The sequence below is a fragment of the Amia ocellicauda genome, unplaced genomic scaffold, assembly GCF_036373705.1.
Source record: "Amia ocellicauda isolate fAmiCal2 unplaced genomic scaffold, fAmiCal2.hap1 HAP1_SCAFFOLD_29, whole genome shotgun sequence".
NCBI lineage: Eukaryota > Metazoa > Chordata > Actinopteri > Amiiformes > Amiidae > Amia > Amia ocellicauda.
The window spans coordinates 1,574,865-1,591,253 of NW_027102854.1; the positions used below are offsets into that span (position 1 = coordinate 1,574,865).

General features: G+C 46.4%; 1 non-coding gene and 10 pseudogenes across 1 annotated transcript; all 11 read right to left on the minus strand.

The window, feature by feature from the left end:
- Positions 1–80: 80 nt before the first annotated feature.
- Positions 81–199, minus strand: LOC136728685 (uncharacterized; annotated as a pseudogene).
- A 556-nt stretch (positions 200–755) lies between these two features.
- LOC136727789 (5S ribosomal RNA) lies at positions 756–874 on the minus strand. Its single transcript, XR_010808540.1, has one exon. It is a non-coding gene; the product is annotated as a 5S ribosomal RNA (ribosomal RNA).
- Positions 875–1,082: 208 nt separating this feature from the next.
- Positions 1,083–1,201, minus strand: LOC136728459 (uncharacterized; annotated as a pseudogene).
- Positions 1,202–1,411: 210 nt separating this feature from the next.
- Positions 1,412–1,530, minus strand: LOC136727790 (uncharacterized; annotated as a pseudogene).
- A 219-nt stretch (positions 1,531–1,749) lies between these two features.
- On the minus strand, positions 1,750–1,868 carry LOC136727811 (uncharacterized; annotated as a pseudogene).
- Positions 1,869–2,083: 215 nt separating this feature from the next.
- On the minus strand, positions 2,084–2,202 carry LOC136728489 (uncharacterized; annotated as a pseudogene).
- A 221-nt stretch (positions 2,203–2,423) lies between these two features.
- On the minus strand, positions 2,424–2,542 carry LOC136727943 (uncharacterized; annotated as a pseudogene).
- Positions 2,543–2,753: 211 nt separating this feature from the next.
- LOC136727822 (uncharacterized) lies at positions 2,754–2,872 on the minus strand (annotated as a pseudogene).
- Positions 2,873–3,087: 215 nt separating this feature from the next.
- Positions 3,088–3,206, minus strand: LOC136727895 (uncharacterized; annotated as a pseudogene).
- A 219-nt stretch (positions 3,207–3,425) lies between these two features.
- LOC136728709 (uncharacterized) lies at positions 3,426–3,544 on the minus strand (annotated as a pseudogene).
- A 219-nt stretch (positions 3,545–3,763) lies between these two features.
- LOC136728556 (uncharacterized) lies at positions 3,764–3,882 on the minus strand (annotated as a pseudogene).
- Between the last annotated feature and the right edge of the window lie 12,507 nt (positions 3,883–16,389).

The following is a 16,389-nucleotide window of genomic DNA, read 5'->3' on the forward strand; positions in this document are numbered from 1 at the left end:
TGTACAATTCTTCAATTATATCTCCTCCAGACAGATAGAGTGTATTAAGAGCTACGATAAAGTTACCCAGGAGACGTAAAAGCTTGCAGCACCAGGTATTTCCAGGACGTCTCACATTCAAGTACTGACCAGGTCCTGCCCCGTTTAGCTTCCGAGATCTGACGAGATCGGGCGCGTTCAGGACGGTGTGGCCGCAAGCCGAGATGTCTGGCTGCATGATGTCTCTTAAAGGCTGGCGGGTATTGACGGAACTTCCAGCAAAAAATAAAAAATAAATAAATAGAAAAATGGAGGGAAAAATATCAGTGCAGGACAGGGTTTTGAAAGTAGCCGGGTACGTGTACAATTCTTCAATTTTATATTCTCCAGACAGAAAGAGAGTATTAAGAGCTACGATGAAGTTTCCCAGGAGACGTAAAAAGTTGGCAGCACCTGGTATTTCCAGAAGATCTCCCATCCAAGTACTGACCAGGTCCTGCCCCGTTTAGTTTCCGAGATCTTCCGAGATCGGGCTCGTTCAGGACTGTGTGTCCGCAAGCCGAGAGGCCTGGTTGCATGATGTCTCTTAAAGGCTGGCGGATATTGACGGAACTTCCAGAAAAAATAATAATGAAAAAGAAAAATGGAGGGAAAAATATCAGTGCAGCAATGGGTGTTGAAAGTAGCCGGGTACGTGTACAATACTTCAATTATATCTCCTCCAGACAGAAAGAGAGTATTAAGAGCTACGATAAACTTACCCAGCAGACGTAAAAAGCTTGCAGCACCTGGTATTTCCAGGAGGTCTCCCATCCAAGTACTGACCAGGCCCTGCCCCGTTTAGCTTCCGAGATCTGACGAGATCGGGCGCGTTCAGGATGGTGTGGCCGCAAGCCGAGACGCCTGGCTGCATGATGTCTCTTAAAGGCTGGCGGGTATTGACGGAACTGCCAGCAAAAAAAAAAAGAGAAATGGAGGGAGAAATACCAGTGCAGCAAAGGGTGTTGAAAGTAGCCGGATACGTGTACAATACTTGAATTATATCTCCTCCAGACAGAAAGAGAGTATTAAGAGCTACGATGAAGTTACCCAGGAGACGTAAAAGCTTGCAGCACCAGGTATTTCCAGGAGGTCTCACATTCAAGTACTGACCAGGTCCTGCCCCGTTTAGCTTCCGAGATCTGACGAGATCGGGCGCGTTCAGGATGGTGTGGCCGCAAGCCGAGACGCCTGGCTGCATGATGTCTCTTAAAGGCTGGCGGGTATTGACGGAACTGCCAGCAAAAAAAAAAAAAAAAAATAGAGGGAAAAATACCAGTGCAGCAAAGGACGATGAAAGTAGCCGGGTACGTGTACAATTTCTCAATTATATCTCCTCCAGACAGATAGAGAGTATTAAGACCTACGATGAACTTTCCCAGGAGACGTAAAAAGTTTGCAGCACCTCGTATTTCCAGAAGGTAACCCATAAAAGTACTGACCAGGCCCTGCCCCGTTTAAATTCCGAGATCTGACGAGATCGGGCGCGTTCAGGACGGTGTGGCCGCAAGCCGAGACGCCTGGCTGCATGATGTCTCTTAAAGGCTGGCGGGTATTGACGGAATTTCCAGCAAAAAAAAAAAAAAAAAAATAGAAAAATGGAGGGAAAAATATCAGTGCAGGAAAGGGTGTTGAAAGTAGCCGGGTACGTGTACAATTCTTCAATTATATCTCCTGGAGACAGAAAGAGAGTATTAAGAGCTACGATGAAGTTACCCAGGAGACGTAAAAAGCTTGCAGCACCTGGTATTTCTAGGAGGTCTCCCATCCAAGTACTGACCAGGCCCTGCCCCGTTTAGCTTCCGAGATCTGACGAGATCTTGCGTCTTCAGGACGGTGTGGCCTCAAGCCAAGAGGCCTGGCTGCATGATGTCTCTTAAAGGCTGGAGGGTATTGATGGAACTTCCAGCAAAAAACAAAAGAAAAAAGAAAAATGGAGGGAAAAATATCAGTGCAGCAAAGCGTGTTGAAGGTAGCCGGGTACGTGTACAATTCTTCAATTATATCTCCTCCAGAAAGATAGAGAGTATTAAGAGCTACGATAAAGTTACCCAGGAGACGTAAAAGCTTGCAGCACCAGGTATTTCCAGGAGGTCTCACATTCAAGTACTGACCAGGTCCTGCCCCGTTTAGCTTCCGAGATCTGACGAGATCGGGCGCGTTCAGGACGGTGTGGCCGCAAGCCGAGATGTCTGGCTGCATGATGTCTCTTAAAGGCTGGCGGGTATTGACGGAACTTCCAGCAAAAAATAAAAAATAAATAAATAGAAAAATGGAGGGAAAAATATCAGTGCAGGACAGGGTGTTGAAAGTAGCCGGGTACATGTACAATTCTTCAATTATATCTCCTCCAGACTGAATGAGAGTATTAAGAGCTACGCTGAAGTTACCCAGGAGATGTAAAAAGCTTGCAGCACCTGGTATTTCCAGGAGGTCACCCATCCAATTACTGACCAGGCCCTGCCCAGTTTTTCTTCCGAGATCTGACGAGATCTTGCGTCTTCAGGACGGTGTGGCCTCAAGCCAAGAGGCCTGGCTGCATGATGTCTCTTAAAGGCTGGCGGGTATTGACGGAACTTCCAGCAAAAAAAAAAAAAAGAAAAATGGATGGAAAAATATCAGTGCAGCAAAGGATGTTGACAGTAGCTGGGTAGGTGTACAATACTTCAATTATATCTCCTCCAGACAGATAGAGAGTATTAAGAGCTATGATAAAGTTACCCAGGAGACGTAAAAGCTTGCAGCACCAGGTATTTCCAGGAGGTCTCACATTCATGTACTGACCAGGTCCTGCCCCGTTCAGCTTCCGAGATCTGACGAGATCGGGCGCGTTCAGGATGGTGTGGCCGCAAGCCGAGATGCCTGGCTGCATGATGTCTCTTAAAGGTTGGCGGGTATTGACGGAACTTCCAGCAAAAAAAAAAAAAAAAAAGAAAAATGGATGGAAAAACATCAGTGCAGCAAAGGGTGTTGACAGTAGCTGGGTACGTGTACAATACTTCAATTATATCTCCTCCAGACAGATAGAGAGTATTAAGAGCTACGATAAAGTTACCCAGGAGACGTAAAAGCTTGCAGCACCAGGTATTTCCAGGAGGTCTCACATTCATGTACCGACCAGGTCCTGCCCCGTTTAGCTTCCGAGATCTGACAAGATCGGGCGCGTTCAGGACGGTGTGGCCGCAAGCCGAGATGTCTGGCTGCATGATGTCTCTTAAAGGCTGGCGGGTATTGACGGAATTTCCAGCAAGAAAAAAAAAAAAAAAAAAGAAAAATGGAGGGAAAAATATCAGTGCAGGAAAGGGTGTTGAAAGTAGCCGGGTACGTGTACAATTCTTCAATTATATCTTCTCCAGACAGAAAGAGAGTATTAAGAGCTACGATGAAGTTCCCCAGGAGACGTAAAAAGCTGGCAGCACCTGGTATTTCCAGGAGGTCTCACATTTAAGTACTGACCAGGTCCTGCCCCGTTTAGCTTCCGAGATCTGACGAGATCGGGCGCGTTCAAGATGGTGTGGCCGCAAGCCGAGATGCCTGGCTGCATGATGTCTCTTAAAAGCTGGCGGGTATTGACGGAATTTCCAGCAAAAAAAAAAATAAATAAATAGAAAAATGGAGGGAAAAATATCAGTGCAGGAAAGGGTGTTGAAAGTAGCCGGGTACGTGTACAATTCTTCAATTATGTCTTCTCCAGACAGAAAGAGAGTATTAAGAGCTACGATGAAGTTCCCCAGGAGACGTTAAAAGCTGGCAGCACCTGGTATTTCCAGGAGATCTCCCATCCAAGTACTGACCAGGCCCTGCCCCGTTTAGTTTCCGAGATCTGACGAGATCGGGCGCGTTCAGGACGGTGTGGCCACAAGCCAAGAGGCCTGGCTGCATGATGTCTCTTAAAGACTGACGGGTATTGACGGAACTTCCAGCAAAAAAAAAAAAAAAAAAAAGAAAAATGGAGGGAAAAATATCAGTGCAGGAAAGGGTGTTGAAAGTAGCCGGGTACGTGTACAATTCTTCAATTATATCTCCTCCAGACAGAAAGAGAGTATTAAGAGCTACGATGAACTCACCTAAAGGATTATTAGGAACACCATTCTAATACTGTGTTTGACCCCCTTTCGCCTTCAGAACTGCTTTAATTCTACGTGGCATTGCTTCAACAAGGTGCTGAAAGCATTCTTTAGAAATGTTGGCCCATATTGATAGGATAGCATCTTGCAGTTGATGGAGATTTGTGGGATGCACATCCAGGGCACGAAGCTCCCGTTCCACCACATCCCAAAGATGCTCTATTGGGTTGAGATCTGGTGACTGTGGGGGCCAGTTTAGTACAGTGAACTCATTGTCATGTTCAAGAAACCAATTTGAAATGATTCGACCTTTGTGACATGGTGCATTATCCTGCTGGAAGTAGCCATCAGAGGATGGGTACATGGTGGTCAAAAAGGGATGGACATGGTCAGAAACAATGCTCAGGTAGGCCGTAGCATTTAAACGATGCCCAATTGGCACTAAGGGGCCTAAAGTGTGCCAAGAAGACATCCCCCACACCATTACACCACCACCACCAGCCTGCACAGTGGTAACAAGACATGATGGATCCATGTTCTCATTCTGTTTACGCCAAATTCTGACTCTACCATCTGAATGTCTCACCTCTTTTTCCTATTTGTAGTGGAGATGAGTGGTACCCGGTGGGGTCTTCTGCTGTTGTAGCCCATCCGCCTCAAGGTTGTACGTGTTGTGGCTTCACAAATGCTTTGCTGCATACCTTGTTTGTAACGAGTGGTTATTTCAGTCAAAGTTGCTCTTCTATCAGCTTGAATCAGTCGGCCCACTCTCCTCTGACCTCTAGCATCAACAAGGCATTTTCGCCCACAGGACTGCCGCATACTGGATGTTTTTCCCTTTTCACACCATTCTTTGTAAACCCTAGAAATGGTTGTGCGTGAAAATCCCAGTAACTGAGCAGATTGTGAAATACTCAGACCGGCCCGTCTGGCACCAACAACCATGCCACGCTCAAAATTGCTTAAATCACCTTTCATTCCCATTCAGACATTCAGTTTGGAGTTCAGGAGATTGTCTTGACCAGGACCACACCCCTAAATGCATTGAAGCAACTGCCATGTGATTGGTTGATTAGATAATTGCATTAATGAGAAATTGAACAGGTGTTCCTAATAATCCTTTAGGTGAGTGTATATGTATGTATGTGTATGTATGTCCAATTGCTTTGACAATACAAATGAAATGAATTGAGAGAGAGAGAGAGAGAGGAATATGAGCTCCTAAAAAACATTTGTTTTTATACATAAGCGGATTTAATTTGTGATTTACAAATGAATATATAGCACTATAAACATACACAGAAGACATGGAATAGAAATTCAGAAGAAAAAGTATTCAAAAAATAATAATTTTAAGAGAAACACAAAAAGAAGAAAGCAGAGAGACAGTTCAGGAAGAAAAGTCAGAAAAGAAAAGCTGAAGACAAGAATTGGAGGTAAGAGACAAATAATTAAACAAAAAAATATGTATTAATAAAATAAATAAGCATTCTCAGTAGTTGACTCAGCCAATGAAAATGCAGAGCTCCGATTTGAATAGAGTGACAGTAGGAGAGAGCCCAACTGCCACTGAGACTGATAGAAATCTATCGAACAGCAGTCTGACTGCAGAGCTGCCTTTTGAAATCCGATACCCTGAAGACATTCGCTCTGCACAGGCTAAGAAGGACTACAAACAAGCTGTGATGAGAGCATCTCCTTAGACCCTCATCCTAGACTACACCGGTAAAGGAGAAAACAGGGTCAAGAACAATCTACTGTTCTACACCGCCTTTCACAAAACCCTGTGCCAGACATACCCCAATAACAACAAGAGGGGCATTAGCAGAGGCAGGCAGATCTCAGTGCTGGTAAAGAAAGACACAGACAGTGTGATGCTCACTTTTAATGTATACCACAACGGGACCATCATGGTGCAGGGCAGCGAGAGCAGCCTGGACCAATTAGCTCTCGGCTTCCACACCTCAAAGCAGCAGACTGAGGTAGAGAAACGTGCCAGAGCCAGCCACCCTGCAGTCTGCCCCCAGCCACACGGAGCCAGACAGTGCCCCATCTCCCACAGACTGCCCCCCTGTCTCCCCAAAACTCTCCAGCAACATTAAAACACTAAAGGAATGCCTATCAGTGCTGGAGCTGGAGTTTGCGGAGTTCAGGGAGCAGACCTTGAGCACCCTGGCCCAGACCTCCTTGTGCGATCAGCTCCGGGATGAGATGCACAGACTAAAGATGCAGCACAAGGCTGAGATCCATGAGCTGAGAGCAGCAGTGAGAGACCTGGAGGAGCAGAGCCAAACCCTGAGGACGGAGCTGCGCAGAGCGAGGGAGGAGCTGACCAGGACACCCCAGCACAGCCAGCTAAGGAGCCTGCAGAGCCAGCTGGAGGAGCTAAGAGAGGAGCTACACATCACTGGAGCACAGAGACTGCACTGCACTGACCCCACAACACCTCCAACCCCTGACGCACCCACTGATCCACCCACACTCCCCACCACTCCTGACACACCCACTATCACCAGACCTGCCACTAATACACAACCCCCTGAAACGCCACTCCCCCAAAACACACCCGCTGCCCCCACCACTCCCGACGCAAACCCGGAGTGGCAGGTCAACGCAGAGGTGGTCATTCTGAGCGAATCCAATGGGAAGTTCCTGGTTGAGAGGCGCCTCTTCCCTGGGCGAAAAGTGAAAAAGCTTTGGTGCTCCACAGCACAGAGAGCCCTGGAGCTGCTCTCCAAGAGGAGGCTTTGCCAAGTCAAACACATCCTCATCCTAACGACCTGAGTGCCCGCAGGGGCGATGTGGCCTCAGCCCTGAGACAGGTAGCAACGAAAGCCACAGAGGAATTCCCAACTGCCAAAATTTCCATCTCCACACTGCTGCCCCGCACAGACGTGCCCCTGCACATCATCCAGGCCATCAACGCAGAAGTGTCCCGAAGATGTGCCCTCCTCCCCAACGTCCACCTGGCACACCACTGAGACATCCAGCCACATCACCTGTATGACCACATCCACCTCAACAAGACGGGTGTGAGGATCATCTCAAAGGTCCTCAAGGACACAACCCTGGGCCGAAACCCCACACACCCCCACCTCGAGACCAGGAGCAAACCCCCCAGCCCCCGGCCACATCCCCAGCCACCGGCTCCACCCCAGCCCCAGCCCCTGAGACCCCGCGGCCCCATTCCCCACCCCCCCATCCCCAGAGGGCCCGTCCAGCACAGCAGAGCGGACAGCCGGGGACCAGCACAGCCACACAGCCACGCAGCAGCGGCTTCCAGAGCCTGGAGGCCCGATGCTGCCCAGCTGGCCCAGATAAGGCAACTCCTCAGTGTCATCTGTATCACACTGCTGAGTTAACTGAGCCTCAACACACATATATATGGTTGTGGAGATGGAGAGTAAGAAAAAATGTGATTTAATTATTCTGATATTTTGATGCAAAGATAAAATCTTTGAGTGATTATTATGTATATCCATATATAATTATTAATAGTAATATAATATCAGTTGTAGACCACAAATTAAACTTTCTTATGTAGAAGAGACAAGTATAATAAAATATATTAACATGTCCTTTAAAATAAGCAGTTGGAATATGCAGGGTTTACGCTCCTCAACTTTTGGAATGAAGAGCACAGGCCCTGAACTGATCAACACTGTAAATAGTTCAGATGTTTTCATTCTTGTAGAGACTTGGTGCTGTGCAGATATGTCTATACACTGGATGGATACAATGGATACAGGGAGCTGATTGTGCCCTCCTATAAAAAACCCAAAGTCAGGTGTGGCAGGGCCTCGTGGGGGATTATCGTGTGGTACAGGGAGGAGCTCCGAGCAGCCCTATGCCCAGTACAGAGAGGAGACACACACCTGTGGATGAAAATCAGAAAAGACACCCTACAAAATAACACAGATATATACCTATGTGCAATTTATATGCCACCCGCAGACTCCCCCTACTATAATGAGGAAGGCTTTCATGAGCTTCAAAACGAAATCTGCCACTTCCAGACCCTGGGCTCTGTACTGCTGTGTGGCGATCTCAATGCCAGGACTGGCAGAGAGATGGACTACATCAATACAGAGGGGAACACACACCTGTTCGGAGACTCCCCGCTGTGCCACACACACACCTCCACACTGACACAGCCACGACAGCGTGGTAAACAAGAGCAGGAAGCAGGTAGTGCGCCTATGTAAAAGCCTGGGTCTATATATCATCAATGGCAGGACCAGGGGGTACTCTCTGGGGAGATTCACATACTGCTCGGCTCTGGGCAGCAGTGTGGTGGACTACGCCATAACTGACCTGGACCCACAAGCCAACAATGCGTTTATAGTCAGACAACAATCTCCACTATCAGACCACAGCCAAATAACACTTTACCTAAAAAGATCAGCGCAGCCACAAGTCAGAGCCAAACTTCCCACAAAACTGGTCTCCCTGCCACCCAGTTAGAGATGGTCAGAGCCCAGCACAGAGAACTACACAAGAGCCCTGAATAGTGATGAGATTGAAAACATGTTAGACAGATATCAATCCTCACACTATCAAATAAACCAAAACGGAATAAACTCAGCCACCAAAACACTGAATGAAATATTTGAGAGACTGGCTTTAAAATCAAACATTAAAACAATTAAAAACCAAAATATGAAATCGTCTAAAAGAAAAAAAGAACAGTGGTGTGACCAGGAGTGTGAAACTTCTAGGAAACACCTGAGACATCTCTCCAACACTAAACACAGAGAGCCCGACAACCAGGAGGCTCGCCTCAGCTACTGCCAGGCCCTGCGGCACTACAAGCAACTCCTCAGTAAGAAAAAAGACCACTATATGGGCAGAATAAATACCCCAAAAACAAAAAATGAAATACCAATTCAAAATGGAGAAATCTGGAAAACACACTTTGAAAAACTTTACCAAAATGTTGAAAACAATCCAAAGCCAGAACAGGTTAAAATATTAAAAAACCTAAATAAATTGGAAGAAATCATTAAGAATAACCAAAATCCCTTAGATAACCCATTTACAATACAGGAACTAAAACATCAACTCAAAATCCTCAAACCCAGGAAAGCCAGCGGCCCCGACAGCATCAGCCCTGAGATGCTGAAGCACAGCAGCCCGCAGCTGCAGGAGGCTCTGCTCAAACTCTTTAACCTGGTGCTGAGAGCCGGGTGTTTCCCTGAGGTCGGGAATCAAGGATTGATCACCCCGATTTTTAAAAGTGGAGACAAATTAGACCCCAATAACTACTGGGGCAGCTGTGTGAGCAGTAACCTGGGGAAGGTGTTCTGCAGTATCATCAACGCCCAGATACTGGCCTTCCTTACCAAGCACAGTGTCCTGAATAAGAGTCAGATTGGCTTCCTACCAAAACACCGCACAACCGATCATATTTACACTCTACACACCCTCATAAATAAATATACCCAAAACAATAAAGGAAAAATATTTGCCTGTTTTGTAGACTTTAGAAAGGCATTTGACTCAATCTGGCACAAGGGATTATTTTATAAACTTCTACAGAGTGGTGTAGGGGGTAAAGTTTATGACATCATTAAATCAATGTATTCTGAAAACAAATGCGGAGTTCAAATTGGCAACTCAAGAACAGAGTTCTTCACTCAGGGGCGGGGAGTGAGACAGGGCTGCAGTCTGAGTCCAACACTGTTCAACATCTACATCATCGAGTTGGCCACAGTGTTGGAGCAGTCTGACGCCCGCAGCCTAACTCTCCATGACACAGAGATCAAGTTCCTGCTCTATGCAGACGACCTGGTGCTGCTGTCGCCCACAGAGCAGGGGCTTCAGCAGAACCTGGCGCTGCTAGAGCAGTACTGTCAGAAATGGGCCCTGGCAGTCAATCTGGACAAGACCAGAGTTATGGTTTTCCAGAAAAAAGCCCCATCTCAGGGAAACAGGTACCGCTTCACTCTGGGCAGCACTGGATTAGAGCACTGCACCAGATACAACTACCTTGGCCTGACCATCAGTGCGTCAGGGAGCTTCAGCCTGGCTATAAACGCATTAAAAGACAAGGCACGCCGGGCATTTTATGCCATAAAGACACAATTTGGGAAAACAACAATACCAATAACTATTTGGATTAAAATATTAAACTCCATCATCCAACCAATCCTGCTATATGGGAGCGAAGTGTGGGGTCCCCTCATGAACCTCAATAACAACAATTGGGACAAAAGCCCCATGGAAATATTCCACCTAGAATTTAATAAAAACATCTTACACGTACACAGAAACGCCCCCACGGCTCTGAGGCTCACAGAGCCCGAACACACAATGACCAAAACAACAACAATTGGGAAAATTGACATGTACCTGAAAAGCAAATACACAAAAGATTAGAGACACGAATTAGAATTACAAAACAAATTGGAATGCTACCGGGCCCTGAATAGAAACATTACATTGGCTGAATACTTAAAAATCCAAAATATAAAAGAGAGACAAAATCTAACTAAATACAGGCTCAGTGACCACAGCCTCGCCATTGAAAAAGGCCGCTACAGAAAATTCTGGGTTGCCAGAGAAGAGCGGCTGTGCAGCCAGTGTGACCTAGGGGAGGTCGAAACACAGGCGCATTTCCTGCTGTCCTGCCCTAAATACACAAAAATCAGGGAGACATACTTTAAAATATTAAAAATGCATATCCCTGAGTTCAGCATGATCCCCGATTGCTGCAAACTCCCCGTCCTGCTGGGAGAGGAGGAGCGCACTGCCTTCTTAGCAGCGCAATATGTATCCACCTGCCACAGCCTGCGAGACAGTGTGTAGACACCAGCCTGTGGCACTCCATTTGCAAAACAAAATAAAAACAGTGATTTTTCTGATGTCATGACACAAATTTTGATACAAACAACAAATATGGTTTATATCCTACTTAATTTTATTTCAATGTGTACTATATTTGTTCCACTGAATCTTGTATTGCAATGTTTTGTCTTGATTGATAGAACATTTGTATCTGCTTTGGCAATATTGTGATAGATCATGCCAATAAAGCACCTTTGAATTGAATTGAAATGAATTGACAGACAGACAGACACACGCACACACACACACACACACACACACAGAGCCAGCAAGCCAGACAGCCAGCCAGCTCAGCCATGACATCACGAGCCTCTCTCAGCTGACTGCTATGACATCACAGAGCACGTACATTCCGTTGCTTGCCGTCTGTCAACCACTCAGTCACTGCCAGCCAGACTGGCTGGCTGGCTGGATGGGGGGGCTGCTTGCTGCTGCTGCGTATCTTAGCAAGCTAATTTGCCTGACCGGCCTTCCTACTCCTATTCCCAAATGCCCACCTAAGCCCGATCTACTGTTCACCTGGATCACAGCTCCGCCCCAACAAGGCAGATCCTCCCAAAAATGGTACAAACTAATCCACGTTCCCCTCCACGGAAAGCTTTAGCCCAAAATAAGGGACACATTCTGTAACAACATAACGAATGCCCACCCAACCTGTGACAAAACTGAGAAAAAAGAAAAACGCTCAGTCCTCCTGGTGGAGGGACACACAGCCACCCTGGCTGCCCAATATGTCAGCGCCTACCACAGCCTGAGGGACACAGTGACACACGAGCACCGGCTGTAAATATAATGTAAATACTCGTTTGTAATGCATGTCATTGTATTTCAAAAAGGAATCTGGAAATAGTAAACCTATTTTCTTTATTTGAATGTATTAAAGATCACATTTTATTACATTTTCTTTTTCTGTACTTCATTACATTATATTGAGATTCATAATTCTATTATTTATTTTCCGTATGTATGTATGTATGTATTATTGTATGGAAGGAAAGTTAGAAATTATTTTCTCAAACCTGTTTTTCTCTCTTGTATACTTAAGAAAGATAAGGTCAAGCTAGAAAGTCAGGAGGCCATAAGGTAGTTTGATTTCTGTTTGTTATTTATGATGAGAACCTTGGAGACAATGTCAAACGGTATGACCTACGTGCCTGTTCCTTAAAACCATGTGTAGATCTATGAACTCTGTTCTATAATGAAATATGTTCTGCTTAGTTAGCCTTTAAGATAACATAGTAATGATTTTCTAGCATGTATGTATGTATGTATGTATGTATGTCCAATTGCTTTGACAATACAAATGAATTGAATTGAGAGGGAGAGAGAGAGAGAGAGAGAGACAGACAGACAGACAGACTGACAAACACAAACAGACACACACACACACACACACAGCCAGCCAGCCAGCCAGCCAGCCAGCTCAGCGATGACATCACAAGCCTCTCACAGCTGACTGCTATGACATCACAGAGCATGAACATTCCGTTGCTTGCCGTCTGTCAACCACTCAGTCACTGCCAGCCAGACTGGCTGGCTGGCTGGATGGGGGGGCTGCTTGCTGCTGCTGTGTACCTTAGCAAGCTTATTTGCTTGACCGGCCTTCCTACTCCTCTGCCCACATGCCCACCTATGCCCGATCTGCTGTTCACCTGGATCACAGCTCCGCCCCAACAAGGCAGATCCTCCCAAAAATGGTACAAACTGATCCACGTTCCCCTCCACAGAAAGCTTTAGCCCAAAATAAGGGACACATTCTGCCCAATATGTCAGCGCCAACCACAGCCTGAGGGACACAGTGACACACGAGCACCGGCTGTAAATATAATGTAAATACTCGTTTGTAATGCATGTCATTGTATTTCAAAAAAGGAATCTGGAAATGGTATACCTATTTTCTTTATTTGTATGTATTAAAGATCACATTTTATTACATTTTCTTTTTCTGTACTTCATTACATCTTATTGTGATTCATAATTCTATTATTTATTTTCCGTGTATATGTATGTATGTATGTATTGTGACAAACCAAGGGGCAGGGTCATACATGGCAGATATGTCAGGCCAGGTCTGCTGCAAGGTGTGTACTCTAGGGTAGAATACCGACCCTAGGCAACTACACTCCCCAGAAACCCTCAGGCAGCCATTCTAGCACCTAATGTGGTCACTTGGTGTTACTTCCTCAATTATTCACCAGGTATATAAGGCGGGCCTGAGAGAGAGAGAAGTGAGAGACAATAGGGTGAGTTATCTGGCAAACAGAGGTAGCTCATAAGGAGAAAGCCAAGACTTATTTATTCCAGACTTTGTTTAAAATAGAATGATTATGTAAGATTAGTTACAACTCCAGTGTGAGTTAGGTTTTGTTTTCAGATTTGTTTTGTTTGAAGTAAACATACAGGCACAGCCCTGTATTTGCAACCTCCTCCCTGGGTCATGACTGGTTTTTACTCCTAAGAAGATCACAGAGAAGACCCGCACATGTGTACAGCCAAGGCGTTTTGTCACATTTGGTGTAGAATGCGGGCAGCACCTCATGAAACCCAGACTGGCTGAGTGAATTTTTTTATCCCAAAAAAAAAAAACTACAGGCTGTAATAGCCCAACAGGAAGCGACCAGGGTGCAGCAGGTGGCTCACCAGGATGCTATGCGGATGCATCAGGAAGCACAGCAGGTCCAGCATGATACAAATAAAATGTTTAGAGAAGAGCAGGAAAAGGTGACTAAAGAGCTGAAAGAGAGTGTTGAAGCACTTGCAACCAGGATTGGGCCACAGGGGGCTGCAACCCATTCCACTCCCCGCACCAATCACTTTCTGCAGAAAATGACAAAACAGGACGATGTTGAGGCCTTCCTTATGACCTTTGAGAGGACAGCGGAAAGAGGGATGGCCAAAAGATTCCTGGGCAGGGCTTGTGGCACCTTATCTGGCAGGGGATGCACAGAAAGCGTACTTTGATCTGGAGCTGAAGGACGCCCAGGACTATGATAAATTGAAAGCGGAGATAATGACCCGATTGGGCGTGACCACCGCAGTGAGGGCACATCGGTTTCAGCAGTGGGCCTACCAACCAGGACAACCAATCCGAACGCAGATGTTTGATATGATCCATCTGGCCAGGAAATGGCTACAGCCAGAGGTCCATTCATCAGCCGAGGTGGTGGAGGCCATAGTCCTTGACAACTACCAACGCTGTTTGCCCAAGGACGTTCGACGCTGGGTTGGCCAGAATGAGGTGCTGTCCGCTGACACCTTGGTGGCCATTGTAGAGCGGTTCTATACAGCCGGAGCAGCAGAGCATGTACCGGAGGTTAAAAACTCGTTCCCCAGGCCATGACGAACCAGCGGACCGGGTAAGATGGTTCCAAAGTACTCTGGGAAACATGACGCGCTGGGTTGGAAGAAAAGAGCAAGACTGGGGGGGGCAAAGGTGGGGCCTAAAGCCGAGACTAAGGGTTATAGGGGGTCACCATCACAACCAATTGTCTGCTACAATTGTGACAAAGTAGGACATATTGCGGCCCACTGCCCAGGTAGAGAGGAACCAATGCAATGTAATGTGTGTGATATGGGGAAAGAGAAACCGGTATTTTATGCCTGCCCTGTTGGGACGGATGTTTTCATAGGCGGAGTACCTAATCCAAAACACATGTGTACAGTGATAGTCGATGAGAAAGAAGTGGCTGCTCTACTCGACTCTGGCAGTATGGTTACACTGGTCACAGAAAAATTAGTAGCGACCAACAAGCTGGATAGACATCAGGAGCTCAGTATCACATGCACACATGGTGACACACGCCCCTATCCCACAGCCCTTGTAAACATACAGACAGAGGCCGGGAAACTAGATTACGAAGTCGGTGTGGTACCCAACATGCCATATGATGTGATACTGGGACGATATTTTCCTAATTTTGGAAAACTAGATAGAAAACATAGTAAATTGGAAATGCACACTGAAAACTGTAAGCCAGAAGTTGCCTCGATCCCACAACTAGAGCTAAAAGTAGACCTGGTTCCAGTTGAGTCGACAGTGAAGGTTTTGGTTGGGGAAAATTAAACTGAAAACATAGGGGTGGAATGTAGTGACGTAGATGACCCTATGGAGGGTGAGGAACCCAGCACTAGCAGGGTGGGTGAGAATCCATTCATAGAGACCCCTGAAGCTGACAATGTAGAAGTGTCAGTGTTAGAGGGACTCCCCACTGATTTTGGCAGCGCACAGGTGCGAGATCTCACTCTACACTATGCTAAAGAAAATGTGAAGGTAGTAAATGGGACCCCTATGACTACTGCAGACCCGCCAACAGCTTATCCTTATTTTATGGTAACAAATGACCTATTGTACCGTGTAAATAAGATAGGGGTGGACATTGTGGAGCAATTGCTAGTTCCCACCCCATTCAGACGAACAGTTCTCAATCTGGCACATGGGCATATCCTGGGGGGACATCTGGGGATGGACAAAACCAAGGATAGACTCCTGAGGAGGTTTTACTGGCCAGGCGTACATGCAGACGTGACAGAACATTGTAGCTCATGTCCTGAATGTCAACTACATGCTCCTAAACCAGCCTTCAGAAGCCCATCATAGAGACCCCCTTTGCTAGGATAGCTATGGATGTGGTGGGACCTCTCCCAAAATCAGCCAGAGGGCATCAGTATATACTGGTTATTTTGGATTATGCCACCAGGTACCCAGAAGCCATTCCACTGCGGACCATGGCTTCAAAAGGTATTGCAAAAGAGCTAATGTTGATGTGTAGTAGGGTGGGGATACCGAGGGAGATATTAACAGATCAGGGCACACCCTTTATGTCTAAGGTTATGACCGATCTGTGTAAATTGTTGCAGGTTAAGCAGTTGAGAACATCAGTCTACCACCCACAAACAGATGGGTTGGTTGAGAGATTTAATAGGACCCTGAAGTCCATGCTAAGAAAGGTAATCGATAAGGATGGGAAAAATTGGGAATTCATGCTGCCCTACTTGATGTCTGCCATTAGGGAAGTCCCACAGGCTTCCCTGGGCTTTTCGCCTTTTGAACTGTTATATGGGAGGCACCCCAGGGGGATATTAGACATAGCCCGTGAAACGTGGGAACACGAGTCCACTCCTTTCCGGAGTGTAGTCGAGCACATCAATGCTATGCAAGAGAGAATAGCCACAGTCACTCCCATTGTGAGAGAGCACCTAAGGCAGGCACAGGAACACCAACAATTCGCCTATAATCGTCAGGCTACACTGAGGGTGTTCCAGCCTGGTGATAGGGTGTTGGTGTTGGTTCCCACTGTAGAATGTAAATTTCTGGCTACGTGGATGGGACCTTATGAGATTATAGAGCGAATACGGGAAGTGAACTATAAGGTTCAGCAACCCGGCCGCCGACCCCCAGAACAAATATATCATGTCAACTTAATAAAAGCCTGGAAGGACAGGGAAGTGTTGATGTTGA